General features: G+C 43.2%; 1 non-coding gene across 1 annotated transcript; it reads right to left on the reverse strand.

The window, feature by feature from the left end:
• Window positions 1-1,992: 1,992 nt before the first annotated feature.
• LOC142054084 (U1 spliceosomal RNA) lies at window positions 1,993-2,156 on the reverse strand. The gene has a single exon (XR_012659430.1). It is a non-coding gene; the product is annotated as a U1 spliceosomal RNA (small nuclear RNA).
• Window positions 2,157-15,221: the final 13,065 nt, after the last annotated feature.

Consider the following 15,221-nt stretch of genomic DNA (forward strand, 5'->3'; position numbering starts at 1 on the left):
CTACTATTGAACCAGCTTTTTTTGCAATCAAATTATCCAACCATTCAGACAATGTTCTGACTTTGAAAGAAGACTATTGTGGCAGGTGGTGTGGAAAGCTTTGCTGGGATCAAGGTAAATGACATCCACTGCTCTCCCCTCAACCACAAATGCAGTCCCTCAAACACAGGAGGCAATCAGGCAGGCCAAGTATGATTAACTTTCAGTAAAGTCAGGCTCACTTTTCCCAACAACCTTCTTCCTGCATGTGCCCAGAAATGGGCTTCAGGAGGGCTTGCTCTATAATTTCCCCAGGGACCAAAGTGAAGCCAACCAGCCTGTATGTCCCTAGGTTGTCCTTTGGGCTTCTCCTGAAGATGGATGAGACATTTGCTGCACTCTGCAGTCACCAGGGACTTCCCTGATCGCTACGATTTCTTGCATATAATCCCTGACTCAGTCTTTACCTACTGATTGCCGTTCCTATCCTCCTTGAGCCCTTTCACTAAGCACCAAGAACTTGGTGGTGAAGACGGAGACAAAGAAAACATTAGGGACACTGGCCTTCTTTGTGTCCAGTGCCACAAAATTACTCAGCCCACTAAGCTGCAAGCTCATATCTCCTTGTTTGGCCTTTTACTAGCCATGTAGAAGCTGAAGCTCTTTGTCTTGCCCTTGATGTCCCTGACAGGCCAAGGTGAGCTTTGGCTTTCCTAACCCCATCCCTGCATGCCAGGGCAATATTTCTAGAGTCCTCCTTTGAAGCCTGGCCCTGCTTCCACCTCCTATATGTAGCTGTTTTGAAGTGAAGCTGTCCCATGAGTTCTTAGCTTAGCCAAACTGGGATCCTAATATGCTTGCTTGTTTTCCGAGGAACTGGGATGGTCCATTCTTGTATCTGGAGGACAGGGTCTGTACAGACCTGGCAGCTGCCTTCATCTTCACCAGCCTTCAGATCTGCTCCACTATGATCCCAGCTGCTCACTCCCTGGACAAGCTGCTGGCTGCTCACCTGGCTCTGCAGCTCTCCTCCCTCCTTCCCTCCCCCCCTCCCCTCAGGATCTTCATCTCCACTCTTTCATGCTCACCATGGCCAATGCTGCCATGGGTGACCACCTCCCCTGCCAGTGCCTCCTTGCCAGGGACAGCAGAGCCATCAGTGCAACCCCCTGGGCTGACCCAACCACACCCTCTAGACCCTCCAGAAATCTCCAGGACTGTGTGTGTCCTGCTGTGCTGCCCTTCCAGCAAGTGACAGGGAAGTTCATGGCCCCCAGGAGCACCAAGCCCAACCCAGACTTCCTTGAGGGGTTTAAGGAAGGCTTCATCCCCTCCCTCACCCTGACCCCATGGTCAATAACATGCTCCCCCCACATTGCTGCCATTGCTGCCCCCCCCTTGGATCTGACCCTCAAGCTCTCACCAGACCCTTGTCTGTCCCAAAGGAGGGCTCCATATATCCCAACTGCTCCTTCGAACTGAGAGCATCCTCCCTCCACTTCTTCCCCACCTACCTTCCCCGCTTTCCTTGCTGAGAGTGTCATGGTAAATTACTGGAAGAGCCTCCAAATAAAAACAGCGACAACAAAACATCCAACATGTTTCAGGGAGGGGGGTGGTGGTGGTGGTGGTGATGACTTTGTGAAAATAATTAAGATGTTACTAGTAGTGGTCATGGAAAACTGGAATTAATACCCTTTCCTCTCTATGCTCATTTCTATGTACATAAAATGCATCCACCCCCTCTTCTGGAGAATTTTTTTTTTCTTTTCACAGAATCCCAGGTTGGAAGGGACTGCAGGGATCATCTAGTCCAACCTTTCTAGGAAGAGCACAGTCTAGGCAAGATGACCCAGCACCCTGTCCAGACCACTCCTGAAAGTGTCCAATGTGGCCGAGTCAACCCCTTCCCTGGGGAGATTATTCCAATGGTTGACCGTCCTCACTGTGACAAATCTCCCTCTGGTGTCCAGTCAGAATCTCCCCAAGAGCAACTTCTATCCATTAAAGTACGAAAAAAATTCCTTTTTGCAGTCCCCCACTACCACAAATTACGCAGTTGAGTTTCCCACCTTTGGGGAAATCGAAGGGGTCAGCACACCTGGAATGCAGGGGATGAGCCTTGCCCTGGGAAAACCACCTGCCTGATCATGGTGTCTCCCCCGCCAGGTAAGCATTTTAAAATCCTTAAAGTAAAAAAATCCAGTTTTATAAGAGTTAGATTATGATCAGCGGCATATAGTTTAGGGAGTCAAACTCAGCAGAGGTCCCTGGACCGACACACTCAAGAACCCTTTTGAATATCAATAAGAAAACCAGCAGGACGCCCATTTTTACTTCAAAAATGTAGAAACAATTATACAAAATAAAGGTGCTTTACGAACAGTTTCTTGACCACAGAAGGCTAATCTGATGGGAGCTCTACAGAATAGCTCCCTGGATACTCATTTCTTTCCTTTGGCATTATATTTGAAATTCAACTTACTGTTAAAACAAGTCATGTAATATTTAAAGCAAACTTTTTCATATATTCTCCTCTTGAAACTGCGTATCATCAGTCTTAGCCTGCTCTGATGTGTAAAACTTAACAATTCAAACAGAACTGTGATGAAATAGGCAGCACACTTACTGAGCTCTGCCAGTCTGATTACGCTCCAGACCAAGCCACAGCAATTTCACAGGAAATTTTTGCCTCCATTCAGAAGAAACCATTGAACACGTCATGGCTGCAAAGCAAACTGCTGTTAGTTACTTAGGAACTGCTTTGCAACGTGGGCTGCACTGCAACAGAAACTTTGAGGAAAGAATATATGATTTGGTTGGTGACATTTCATACTAGTTGCTTGATAATGTTTTGGGTTTTTTAAACTACAGAATATCTTAGTTTATTGCACCACTATTCTGTAAATGACATATCCCGGGAATGATGGCTAATATTGAAATCTACCTCAACTCTACCTACGGCAGTACAGGACAATACAAGCAGGGGCTACTACACTGAGAAGCAGACTTCTCCCTCTGAAACCTTAACAGGTGTTTTAAAGAGAACTGAAGGTTTCTAGCGGACTACATTTGAAAACAGTTTGTTATTATCTGTCAGATTTGTGGCTCCAATAATTATGTACTACGAAATACGAAAATTTTCTAATGCTTGAAAAATATGAACTGTTAGCAGGTTTTCTGAAGAGAAATGAAGATGCTCTTTAAAACTTTTCATTTTTCTTGTTCGCCTTACATAAAAGAATTCATTTTCAAAAACCTCATAACAATTTCAAAAGCCCTGGTCAGTTGCCAGTTCCTAGAATCACCTCTTAGCTGTTGTGTAAGAGGAGATAAAGCAGTGTTCAGGGCTGAGAGAGGACACCAGATAAATCTTTAAAAACTGGTAATACTTGTACTTCAACTTATTAAAATCAGAAACGACGTTTCAGATCTTTCTACATTCAGAAATTTGTCAGGTGGATACTGATATTTCTCCTGGATTTAAGAAGAGATTTTTATAATGCACTGCAGAGTGCAACCGCAGTCTGAATTAAAGGTGATGCATATATTAAAACCAGTTGCATGGTAAAAAAATAAAAAGGAAACACCAGGAGACAGGCCCCTGGGAAGCATAAACACCTTTCAAAGATCACCTGCAGATAATAGAAAAACAGCAATCAGTAGCACAATTTTTCCCTGCTGTGGCCAGTCAGCTATCCTGCAGGCATGTCGAAATCCATGATCATCCCCCTACTTAACAAATTCTCGCCTGACAGACTGAAACGATCCTTTCTGGGGGGGTCTCCACATATACTAACTCCAGCTGCATTTGACCCTGACTTGTCACCATTTGCTCCCTTAGTTCATCAGACCTTAGCAGCAGGCTTGAGGGGCTGTCGCCTGAAGGATAAAAGATGTATCAGCTGGCTGAAAATTTGTAAAGCCTCATAAAATAACACTTTCAGCATGAAATGCTGCTGAGGTCATCGCAAGAGCAAGAGTTAAGGTGAATGAAAGGGGCTTGTACAGCAGTGGCTTGGTGGCCCAGAGAGCTTCCTCTAGCTTCCACAGTTCCTTCCTGGCCCAAAACCTCGCTGTGTCCTACACATGAGGCTGGAAGAGGGACAGCCAAACTTGCGAAAGGAAAAATTATGTTGAACTATTAGTCCAGAGGTTCCACTTTCTAGGCCTGACTACCACTAATTCTTGCAGAAAGAGTACTTCTCCCCTCCCCTGTTTGCAACTTTTGCCAGGCCAGTTTTGAAAATAAGGGGTAAAAAAATGCAGCCAAAACCAAGGAGCTTGTCTTGTTCTAAGGGATCATATCAAAGTCAGCACATGCTCTGCATCCAAATTTTGCTAGAATACAAAGCGTTGAACTGGAGGAGCTAAGCCTTTAAAGAGGGGAAAACTGAACTCTACTGTAGGACACAAACTGAATGTGAGCAATGTCTCCCCTTCCCCGCAGCCCTGCAGTAAGGCTTCATCCAGTGCAGCCTGGGAACTGACCCAGTCCGTGGCAAACCTCAGCAGGCTCCGTCACTGCTGGGCTGGCTTTCGCGCTGCTCTCTGCTGCAGGCAGGGGCCTCTGGCAAGTCCTCGCCTGCATGCCTGCAGCGGGTCTCAGCCCCTCTTTGCCTTTCTGCTCTGCTTCAGATGCTCCTGCCAGTGGGCCTGCCCTGGAGGAAGGAGTCCCTTCCTTCCCACAAGTGCAGCTCGGCCAGAGAGCTGTGGTCAGGGCTTGACAAAGAGGCAGCTGTCCTCCCTCCTGCCCACCGCAACCCATACACTGCACAGTATCCTGTGTAAGCAAACCTGTTTTACCATGGGTCACAATTATATGAACTCCTCCTGTGTAGATACATGGACGTGGTTTTGTTTTCTCTAATGCAACCAGTCTAAATGAATAGTAGCTAGAGTCCAATGTAGGGAGAGGTGTCCTGTGCCACCTGCATTTCTCCTACCAGGGAGCACCCCTGAATATGTATCTTTCATCTCTCTTATAAAGGAAGCAATTGAATCCAGAAAAGGCCCAAATAATTTTAATGTAAATTGTTTTGCCTCTCAGACATAGCTGCTTCCTGAGCCATGCAGTAGGTCCCCGACCTACTGACCTAACAAGACAAGAAAATCTGTCATTGAGGCACAGACTGGCTCTGTCTGGGTAGTGTTTCTTGTTAGACTTCGCTGTTTCTTGTCCCATAAAGATTCAGTCTGCATTAATGAACTTTAGAAAAGAGTCTAGAGAAGATTTTACACTTTGAAATTGAAACTTTTCTGTAGATGGGCAAATATAAGAAAGACATTTCAAGCTAGTGCCTCACATTCAGCACACACTGGGGTGGGGCATTTGTTCTCACTAAACTCATTTGGACTATCACTTACTCCCAGATATTAAGGTAATTTATCCACATCCCACTTTGCTGCTAATGACAATTTGGCATTTGTCCATGAAACCAGAGTTTCTAAGAGACCTGTTCAACATTCATCCTCACATCAAGTGTTTACCACCTTCACAGGACATTAATTTGGGGTTTACATATTTAATAAAACACCCACTAACTCCAGTGCAGAAAAGAGTACTTCATGTTGTTTAACAATTAAAACACTTTTTTAAAAATGCAACCACAATTTCATGCTAATTAACAACCCCTAATGGCCAATCCACCATTTCCACTCATTCATAAGGTTAGTTTTCCTGTCGTCTTCCCAAATTCTCATGGTTTTTTGTGACAGTTTCTCACCCATCACTCAGGGAAAGCCCCAGACACACTGAAAGGTGTATGCATTGCATGACAGGACAGCTTTAAACTCACCATTTAGGTCACACTAGCATTCAGTTCTTGAGCCTTCACGCTGTTGGTGGGAAGGGTAGAGGTCAGGCATCATCCAGGAGGGCTAAAAGCTGGAGTTAGGGAGCTGCATGTCAGCAGTTGCTCATTTCCCCAGCTGACATGGACTCTGTTCCTGCCACAGCAACCTCAAGAGCTGAGACATATTGTGCTCTATGAAAGCCATCAGAGGCCAGCAGCTGTCCCATTACATGCACAGAAAACATGACCACCTGTTGCACAATTCAGCTGAACAGGCCTTTGTTCTTTCGCTACACCTCCCCGTTCTACCTTTCCCTTCTCATCAATACACCATGTTCATCATGACCCATGGGTGGAAAAATGCTGTAGCCCCACCAGAAGGAAAAATGACAGTTACTTGTAACCAGACTTCTTGGAGATAGAAGTTGTTCCCTCCCCTGCCCAGGCCCTTATTATGTACCACCCTTCAGCAGCAGCACGAAGGAGCCATGATGGCTGCAGTGCTGTGTCCTTCTACTGCTGCACTCTGTGAACTCGAAATACAGCCTGTAAGGATGATGCTCCTCAAGAGAGGGACTGCATGTAAAGCCCAGTCCTCAGGACATTGCTGGATCTGACCGCACCACCACCACCACCAGCCAGAGCCAGGCATGCCCTGCCGGGAAGGTCAAACAGCTCCCTGGCAGCAGATGGACAACTTACCTCGTTAGCAATTCCAAGCCTAAGGATACCCAAATAGTCCCTCACTCCCTCCACGCACAGGCCAGTTCTGCTGCTGCTGGCCTTCCCACCAGTGCCTGGGACCCCCCCTCACACCTCGCTGCCCTGTGCTAGGGTACAGTGACTAGCAGAGCCTGCCTCTTTGGCTGAATGTCTCCAGTGGGAGGGGAAAGGTCTTCTCCTCTTCTTCTATTGCAGCTTTCCAGAAAACACAGGCAGCACTTACCAAACTCCCACCTGGAAATGAGTGTATGTGCAGAGAGGGAGAGGTCATGTCTGGGCAGACAGAGGTAGAGGGACAATAGGAGGGACACAAAATTATGCTAGCAGAAGCCATTTCAGACAAGGCTGCAGTAGGTTGGGATTAGTCCTGAGCAGAAACAGGCTGCCAAATGGCATTGATCAGCTGTTCTCTTTTAATCTGTTTGCAAGTGTCACAGCTGCCTCCCAGGCGCCTGCATCTGTGGGTCTCGGATACTGCCTGCCCTTCACTTCTGGCTGGGGAAGGCAACAGCCAGAATTCACTATAGGATGTACCATATGCTCAGTTTCATGTGGGCATATAGGTCTGGCATCATGTCTAAGCTACAGCTCACTGCTGGCACTGTGTCTGTGCCCAACACTGTCTTGCTAACCCCTGTTACATTTTCTTTATCTGTCTCAATGCTGCATTGGCATGCCAGGGCTCAAAAATGCTGGAGCATGCAGAGCTGCCAGTCATCAGCTGGAGATGCCTCTGGGTATTCAGCATAGCCATACCACCAGGATCTTTTGCTGTGCACTGCCCATTTCCCTCCTCAAGTTCAGGGGAAATTTTATCCTGTGGAGATAAACCTGGCAGGAACAAAAGGCATTGCTGTGTGCAGGGTGTTGCTCTCAACTACAGAATTGCTTCCTTTAAAAGACATCCTGCAGCTGTCCAAAATGGAAAACTTGATTTATCTTCCACTCCTCCTTTATTCAAATTTATTCAAATTCCTTTATTCAAAGCAAAATGTATAAGAAGGCAGGAACATAGCTACCATCCTGTTAAATACAACAAGTTGTTGAGAAACTTCATCCACAGGTGGTGTGGTAGCAAATGTGAACAAAATACACCATTTTTGACTTGATAAAGCTTTAATATTGTACAGTATGTTTGTCTAAAACTTCAGAAATGTCGTCTTCTTCAGCACTTCAACAGATACAATTCCAGGCATAAACTGGGGTTTGGCTGTACTAAATTATAAAGAAAAATTAACTTGAAACAATGGTTTTATACAACACTGCATTAAAATTTAGCAGAAATTGTAATGCTTTATACAGGAACTAATTTCATTAATATTGCAGTTCTAAAACACTTATATTACAAAACAATGTAAATAAAGACCAAGCTAGTACAAAAGTCTTATTTACAATAAGACTGTTTGAGGTCTCTTGATTGCCAGGAAAAGGGCTGAATGAGGTGGACCCTGATGAACCTAGCAGACAGCCCTTCTTGACACCCAAGATCCTAACCTTGGGCTCAGCTCCCTCACTACTCGCAGTGAGACTGTGGAGGCTGTCCTGAGGAGCTCCACACCACTACCCTTACGGTACTTGGGTTTATGGTGCTCCCATCCTCATCGTCTGGCATCAGACTGACAGAAATTAATTCTTCTGACATTTATGGTAGCTCTTCCCTTAACTGAGGAAAAGCTTCAGCAGCTTCCCCCACCACCAGTGGTAATGCTTGCAAGGACATATAACATTTTGGCACTACCAGACAGATTCTTACGTCTAAGCTCAGACACTGGTTTAGATTGACAGTGCAAATCTCTTAGAATGAAAAAAACTCTTAACTGATACAGTTCAAATCAGATTTAAACCATTTTTTATTGAGATAAAAATGCAATACAAAAAAGAGAAAAATGTCTTTCCAGACAGATATGGGAGGTGTAGAGAGGCAAGATGGGAGCAGGGCACAAGGAGCCTGCATAGATGAAAGGTGACTTGAAGAAGGTGGACCCAAGTGATGGTGGCAGGCAGCTGGTACTCCCTACTGCAAAGGATGGTGAAAAACCACTGTGAGCCGGGCAAATTTCCTTCCTGACCCTAAAGGTAGCAATTTACACTAAGCATGAGAGCAGAAGTGGCACAGTCAAGTCCGTGGGGCCTCCTGGGGTGATCCATGCATGTGGCCATAACAGTGGCCTCCTGGATCATCTGAATCATCACCATGAGGAGAGTCAGGAGAATCAGGTTCAAGCCAGACAATTCCTTACTATTCATTGTCCTTGGTATACACAGCAGCCATCACTTTAACAGGGTGTATTTGAGTAGACCATAATAAATGATCCCTACGCATGTGAGAATTGGCTGTGATCCGAGGCTGCGTACATTGTGTTTTATACATCCAGTTATTTTTTATAACTTCTTCTCTTTCTAGCATTTTGTTCTTACATATCTCCTAACTTCTCCACTACTGCTCACAAGCAACTTCCTAGCAGCTAGCACAAGCCTGCTTTCCCCTTTCCTCTCCTCCACTTATGAGAACCTTTCTGTTTTTCAGGTTCACCCCAGACTTGGTGGCTACCTGGCCCAGGGGACTGTGCACCCCCACAGTCCGTCTGCCTGTTGTAGTGTTCAGGTTTGTAGGAGAGTCCCTGGTCCTAGTAATAAACCTTGAGCCTCTTCCATGGTGAAGGTAACCTGATTTGCTCATAATGAGCTTTGAGAGAATTTAATTATCTCAGGTGCCTAAATACTGCTGCAGTGGGTAGCTAAGTCCATCTTGTTGTTTTAATACAAGTCTAAAATGTTTCAGTTCAGCTGTCATATAAAGGTTGTGAGCTACCTTGGTCGCTGCCAGGGAGGTCCCTTTACACACTGAAAGCTGCCCAAATCACATGCAAGACAGCAAATCTTATCCGTAACTCCCACCACAAACTGCAGGTTGCTATTCCTCTCCCTCCCTCACACGTAAGGCTGAATGAAGTAAGTACTCTCAAAGTTTCTCTGCTAGATTGAACGTGACAGAAGGACAATCAGCAGCTCCATCATTAATTGACTCCTCCATGCCATAGAAGGCTGGGATTCAATTCCTTTTTTTGCTGCCTTGAACATGCTGCAAAGCTTTCCCTTATTGCCCCGGAGGTGGCAAGGCCATGAAAAGGATGCATGAAACTAGTGCACCCACCCGAGTATTCAGCCACAAAAAATCCCCAACGTCATGACAAATATTTTGAACAACAAATCTTTTGATTTATTGCAAAATGAATTAAGATATTTAAGGAATTGTTTTCTATGGATTCTCCAATTCATTGTTACCTTAACACTGTATAAACCGCTTGTCTAGTTTTGAGTATGTTCTCAGCAAGGAAATGAAGCTTTGTTAGATGTTCCATTTTAAAACAATTTTTCCATGGGAAACAGATGCAAGCTACCAAATTGCATCCCTTTACACACAGGAAAATTGATTTTGAAGTGAGTTTTTCTGAAAACTACCAGGTTACAAACCTGATTTACTATGTGGCCTTAACCCTCCAATTTGTAGTATGTATTAAAATATGGAGCTTCCTGAAAAAGACAGAATTTTTCATACCAGCAGAACATCCTTTTTTTTTTGAGTACAGTATAAGGCAGCCCAAATACGGGAGCTTCCAAACTTGTAGTATTCCCAGTCCTTCTATATTTGCGTTTTGTATTTCTGTATTGCCTTTTTTTTCCCTTTCTCATTTTCTTTGTTTCCTCTTCATGTATGATAAAATTATCCTTTGGCAGGCAGGGTGATTCATCTTTAGGACCAGTTGTAATTTAGTTTTTGTTGTCTGATGATGTCTTTACCTGAAGTTGGTTTGCAGCTGAGAAACATGTACTAACTGCATGGTGAATAATACTCCCTATATATTTTTCTAGGTAAGAACATTTCCCAGAAGAAACACGTTATTGATCCTGGGTATTTATAGATATTGTTGTAAAGATTCCCAGATGTCAAGACCACAGAGCTGGAAAGCAATTCTAAAAGTAGAGCCTGAGTGAAAAATGCATTGACAGTAGACAATTTAAAATAGATACTTGGGAAGATCAGTATACCCAGTTTTAGAAAATGTATTTTATAGTGAAGTGAAATATTAATATTTAAGCCTACTATAGTGTATCCTCTTGAATATTTCACTACATATAAGGAACTGGGCAGTTTTTAGAGGCACTATCCCTGTTTCAATGTTGCATCCCTTTATAAAAACCATCGTCAAAACGAACACTGGTTCTTTTTGCCACATGCACAATTTTCACCATGTTCCATAACACAGCTTATGCAATAACTTCTGGATATGATGCAAGAAAGCATGTGAAACCTCTTAAGTCCCTCGTGTACATGATACTGTCTAGCTTCTTGGCTAGCCTTCTTAAACCCCCAAATTTCTCTCACTTCAAATAAGAAAGCAGAAAATTGTGGATTTGGGTGGCAGGTGGGAATTACGTTTCCTTGAAAAAAAAATACAAGAATGCCTTTTCAGGTTTTCATTCTTTTTGATTACAATTTGTTTAGGACGTACTTCCATTCAAATTTGAAAGTCATTTGATACCCGTCATCTGATGACTCTTTAAAAAAAGTTATCATTCCACCCTTAACTTTCTAGTAAGGTTGGTATTTGCATATTTACAAAAAAACTCAGACATGTTGACAGTATGAATCATTAACTTGTTGAAGAAATCACAAATAAAGCCCAAAGTATCTTCACTTCAGTTGCTAAGTGGCCAAGGTAGTGCAGGGCAAACAATGTTATTGACGGAAAGGGACACTGGCAAAGAGGAACTAGGTTTTCTTCCCAGTTCTGCTGATGACTTTTTACTGACTTTGCTTTGCTATGCCTGGAGCATCCTCACCCTTTATGTCGTTAGGTTAGATTTTAGATTCTTAGGGTTTTTTTATTTTAATATAGAGCTTCCTTACTGTCCATACATAGCATACTCACAAGGAGCCTTTACTCTCCAGCAGGGCCTTTCAAAGCCTACTTATATGTAATGTAATGTAATATAACAGCATCCTCACTTTAAATCTCTAGGATAATATTAAAGTTGTACTAATGATGAGTCCAGTATTTGATGCTGTCTTGAATTCAATTAATTCGATAAGTAAAGATACAGTGTAGAAGAACATACGCAGATTCATTAAGGCAGACTTACTCTTTCCAGGAAAATATTTACAGAAACACACTGGAGTGTTGAAACTCTTTCTACTGCATGCATTCAAACACCATCATTCTGATCAAGGCAGAAATACGGGCGGGGGGGGAGGATGTGTATCAAAGCTGCCAGCCAGGCACCCCACCACCAGCGACGCCCCAGATCCCACCAGAGCTTGGTCAGGCATGGCATGAGAGCTCAGGCCTGTGTGAAAGTGTATGACCTCTCTCCTATGTCTCTCAGAAATGAAGGCACAAAATGGCAGTGCAAAACCATACAAGCCTGAGCAGAAGGCACCTGAGCAGAACAGGATGAGCCTCTGAGGATGGAGCTTTGGCTAGAATCACAAGTTTCCAGACCACTAGAGTCTAGCCTGAAACCTTAATTCATCTTAGCATTGTTTTAGGTTTGAATATATTTCCCTGCTGTATAAACCGTAGCTGTATACGCAAAGTTTTAAAAAGAAAATATGAAGCCAGTAGTTAAGAGTTTGAGGCCAGATTTGGTATGAAGAAAGACCCCAATATTTTTATAAAGCCTTCCTTTAAAAAAGAAAAGGCATATTTCTGAAAAAATGGTCATCCAGGTTGTACAAAGAAACTTAAAACCCTGTAGCATTTTAGCTTTTGCCAGCCGAGACCTCTCTGCTTACATGAAGTCGCTTTCAAACTGAGCTCTCATTTGCTCTTTCAGATTTTTATTTTTTCCCTTTTGTCCTGTTCAACTCAATTTCTCAAGTGGTTTCACAATGACGAAACAGTTCTAAGCCAAAATGGAGGAGAGCCAAGCCACCCAGATAAAGAGATTTTCAGATGAGCTGGGGGAAATTCATTACGCTGAAGGTACATCATTATTTTCAGTAGCATTTGGTAAAGTGAAACAGGCAGTAGGTGATTATTAATCATGGAAACGTTAGCACTTTGGCTCCTCTATGCAACATTTCCTCCTCTGCTTTAGTATCTTGCTTCTCTGCAGTCATGCTTGCTCTGGGATATTAGTCTTAGACTTACGCTCTATGTATTATCTGAGCATCAACAGTGATGTAGCTGTTTCCTCCGCAAAACTAAAGAATGCTATAACCCACAGAGCACACACGTGCTATGATTAAATTTTTTTCCACTTGTATAAAAGTGAGAGCCCATTCTCACAATTTAACCTTTCCTTGGTCTCATCTGCAACTTAGATAAATTAGCCTTGATGGTATCTGGGAAAGGGGATAACTATACATATTTGTTAGCAGGCATCCATTTGTCCTCTTCTGCAGTGTAAAGTCCACAGATTAATGCCAGTGAATTGCATATTGCTGTTTAAAGGAGAAATTAGAGCAGAAGAGAGAAATATTACAGAGGAGAGTTTAGTTTTCTTTGGAGATCCTTTATTAAATCACAGTATATTTGAATGCAAGTTATATTTGAAGAGGACCAAGTGATACAGAAATCCATCTATAGAAACCTGACCAAAGAGCCGGAGTCTGACTGTGACCATTAGAAAAGAAGAACAGAAGCATCTCATACAAATTTCCATGTGCATACTGCAAATCCACCAGTAATGGTTGACTATTGTTTTTGGAGGAAGCTAAAGCATCAAAAAACCTGACTGTAGAAGATCATAACGGTGGCGTGTTCCAAAAAGGAAAAAAGCGACTTTCGGTAGTAACAAGCAGGGTACAACTCTGGCTTATTTAATGCAGAAAATACTCCCGTCTGTCTTTCCTGGTAAAAACCATGTCAGCCATCTGACAGAGAGAGCATCAGCTGTCCCTGTTGCAACGAGCTCAGATCTTAACAGCTTTTACCAAGCAACAATTGTAAAAATCCAGCCACCTGTACCAGCTACTTTGAGAGACTGAAATACTTGTGCTATGTCAACTATACTGTGCTTCTTACGCTGTTTCAACCTACTTAGACTAATTCCTTAGAAAGCAAAATTACTAGACCTAAACTGTAATTACTGTTCTGGCGTTGAAAGTCTATTCCTCTTTCATGCACAGTGCTCAGAGACTGGTTTGTCCCTACAGAAATTGAGTTTTAGTAGAGGAGGAAAGACACTTAGTAAAGAGCAAGAGACAACAAAGTCCGAAGATTAGATGTGCTGCATCCTTCCTCCCCTGCCACCATAAACCAGACGTTTTAAATAGACGTTTGAACACTAGGTAGTGGAAATGTGAATTTCACCACAGGTGATAGGGGAACGGGTAATTTTCCACAAAGGAACTCCCTTCACTGGTGTTATTTCTAAATTGAAGGTCAGGCTCTGCAGTCTTCAAGCAGATCAGGTTAGTTGATGACCAAGGGGTTCCTCATGAATTCTGGACTGGGCTCCCAGTTTACATGCACACATCTGTTTATCCCTGAAATCTGAAAGATATCTAACATCCATAAACTCCAATACCCTTGCATTCCCCAGTCATTTTGCCTGAAAAGAAGAATTAGGTCACTAGCAACAGTGAGATAAATCACAGGAGCAGCACAGTGAAGCAGCACCAGGTGAGATGGTCCATAAAGTAGAAGAAAGCATATGTGTGCCGAGCTGCTGTGTAACACAGGGGCTGGGAGCTAACGTCATGGTTGGAGATTTTGTCAAATCACAGCAGGTTTATCTCAGTCAAGAGACATAATTCATTCCCCACCACCAAAAAAAGAGGAGGATGTTTGGGGGTTTTTGTTTACTTTTCCAATGACACTTCTGGGTGACAGCTGTGTCTGCTCTCTCCATTTTAAGACTGCAGTGATAAGTGTGATGTGAAGACCTATAAGAAAACTAACTCCCCGCTCCTTCTCCCCTGCATCTCGAACTCCTGTTGCACATCAATATCAATGGGCGCATTTCAGGCAAAGTGATATCCAATTTGTCCGATAAGTGTTTTCTTTTCTATAGCCAGATCTAATTGAATATTGGATCCATAAGCAATTCCACTCCCTAAATTGCATACAATTTATTCTTTTAAAAATCCCCAAAGAATACTGATTCAATTCTGCTGTTGTGCAATGCCCTGTTCAAGTTAGGTTAAATAAGCCAGTACCATTAGTTGCATGGGAAGGAGTTTTTTCTGCCCAGAATAAGCAGGGCTGGGAGATTTGTGCTTTATATCTTCTTGGGATGATCAGTTAGAAACACAAAATCACAAAGGCAGTTTGCCCTTGTCTACTGTGATTGAACTGAACTTGACAGCTGGCCAGCCTAATGGTAAATGTGCCAATCATGATAAAAGCAGGGCAATTAATGAGAGCACGGCAAGGACATGGTGTTAACAGCGCTGAATGCAAGCGAAGGAAACCTTCTGGCATTGCAATACATACTTTTCTTCCCCAGGGAGCTTTTGTGATACCTATTATGGAAATGTTTACTTCGCTAATGCTGGGGGGGGAAATGGTGCAGTGACGCTACTAATGGTTATAGCCTTGATGTTTTACAATGTAAGCAAGCAGTTATCTATACAGAGGGATGGCAGTAAAAGTATTTCCTACCTCTTCTGTGATCAGTCTCATAAGAAAACTTAAACCAGAAAACAACATACAACATAATTCAGAAACTGACCTACTACAGCAAGGAAAGACCTTTTCCTGTTAAAGTCAGAGG

This window comes from Phalacrocorax aristotelis, chromosome 2 (genome assembly GCF_949628215.1).
Source record: "Phalacrocorax aristotelis chromosome 2, bGulAri2.1, whole genome shotgun sequence".
NCBI classification, from domain to species: Eukaryota; Metazoa; Chordata; class Aves; order Suliformes; family Phalacrocoracidae; genus Phalacrocorax; species Phalacrocorax aristotelis.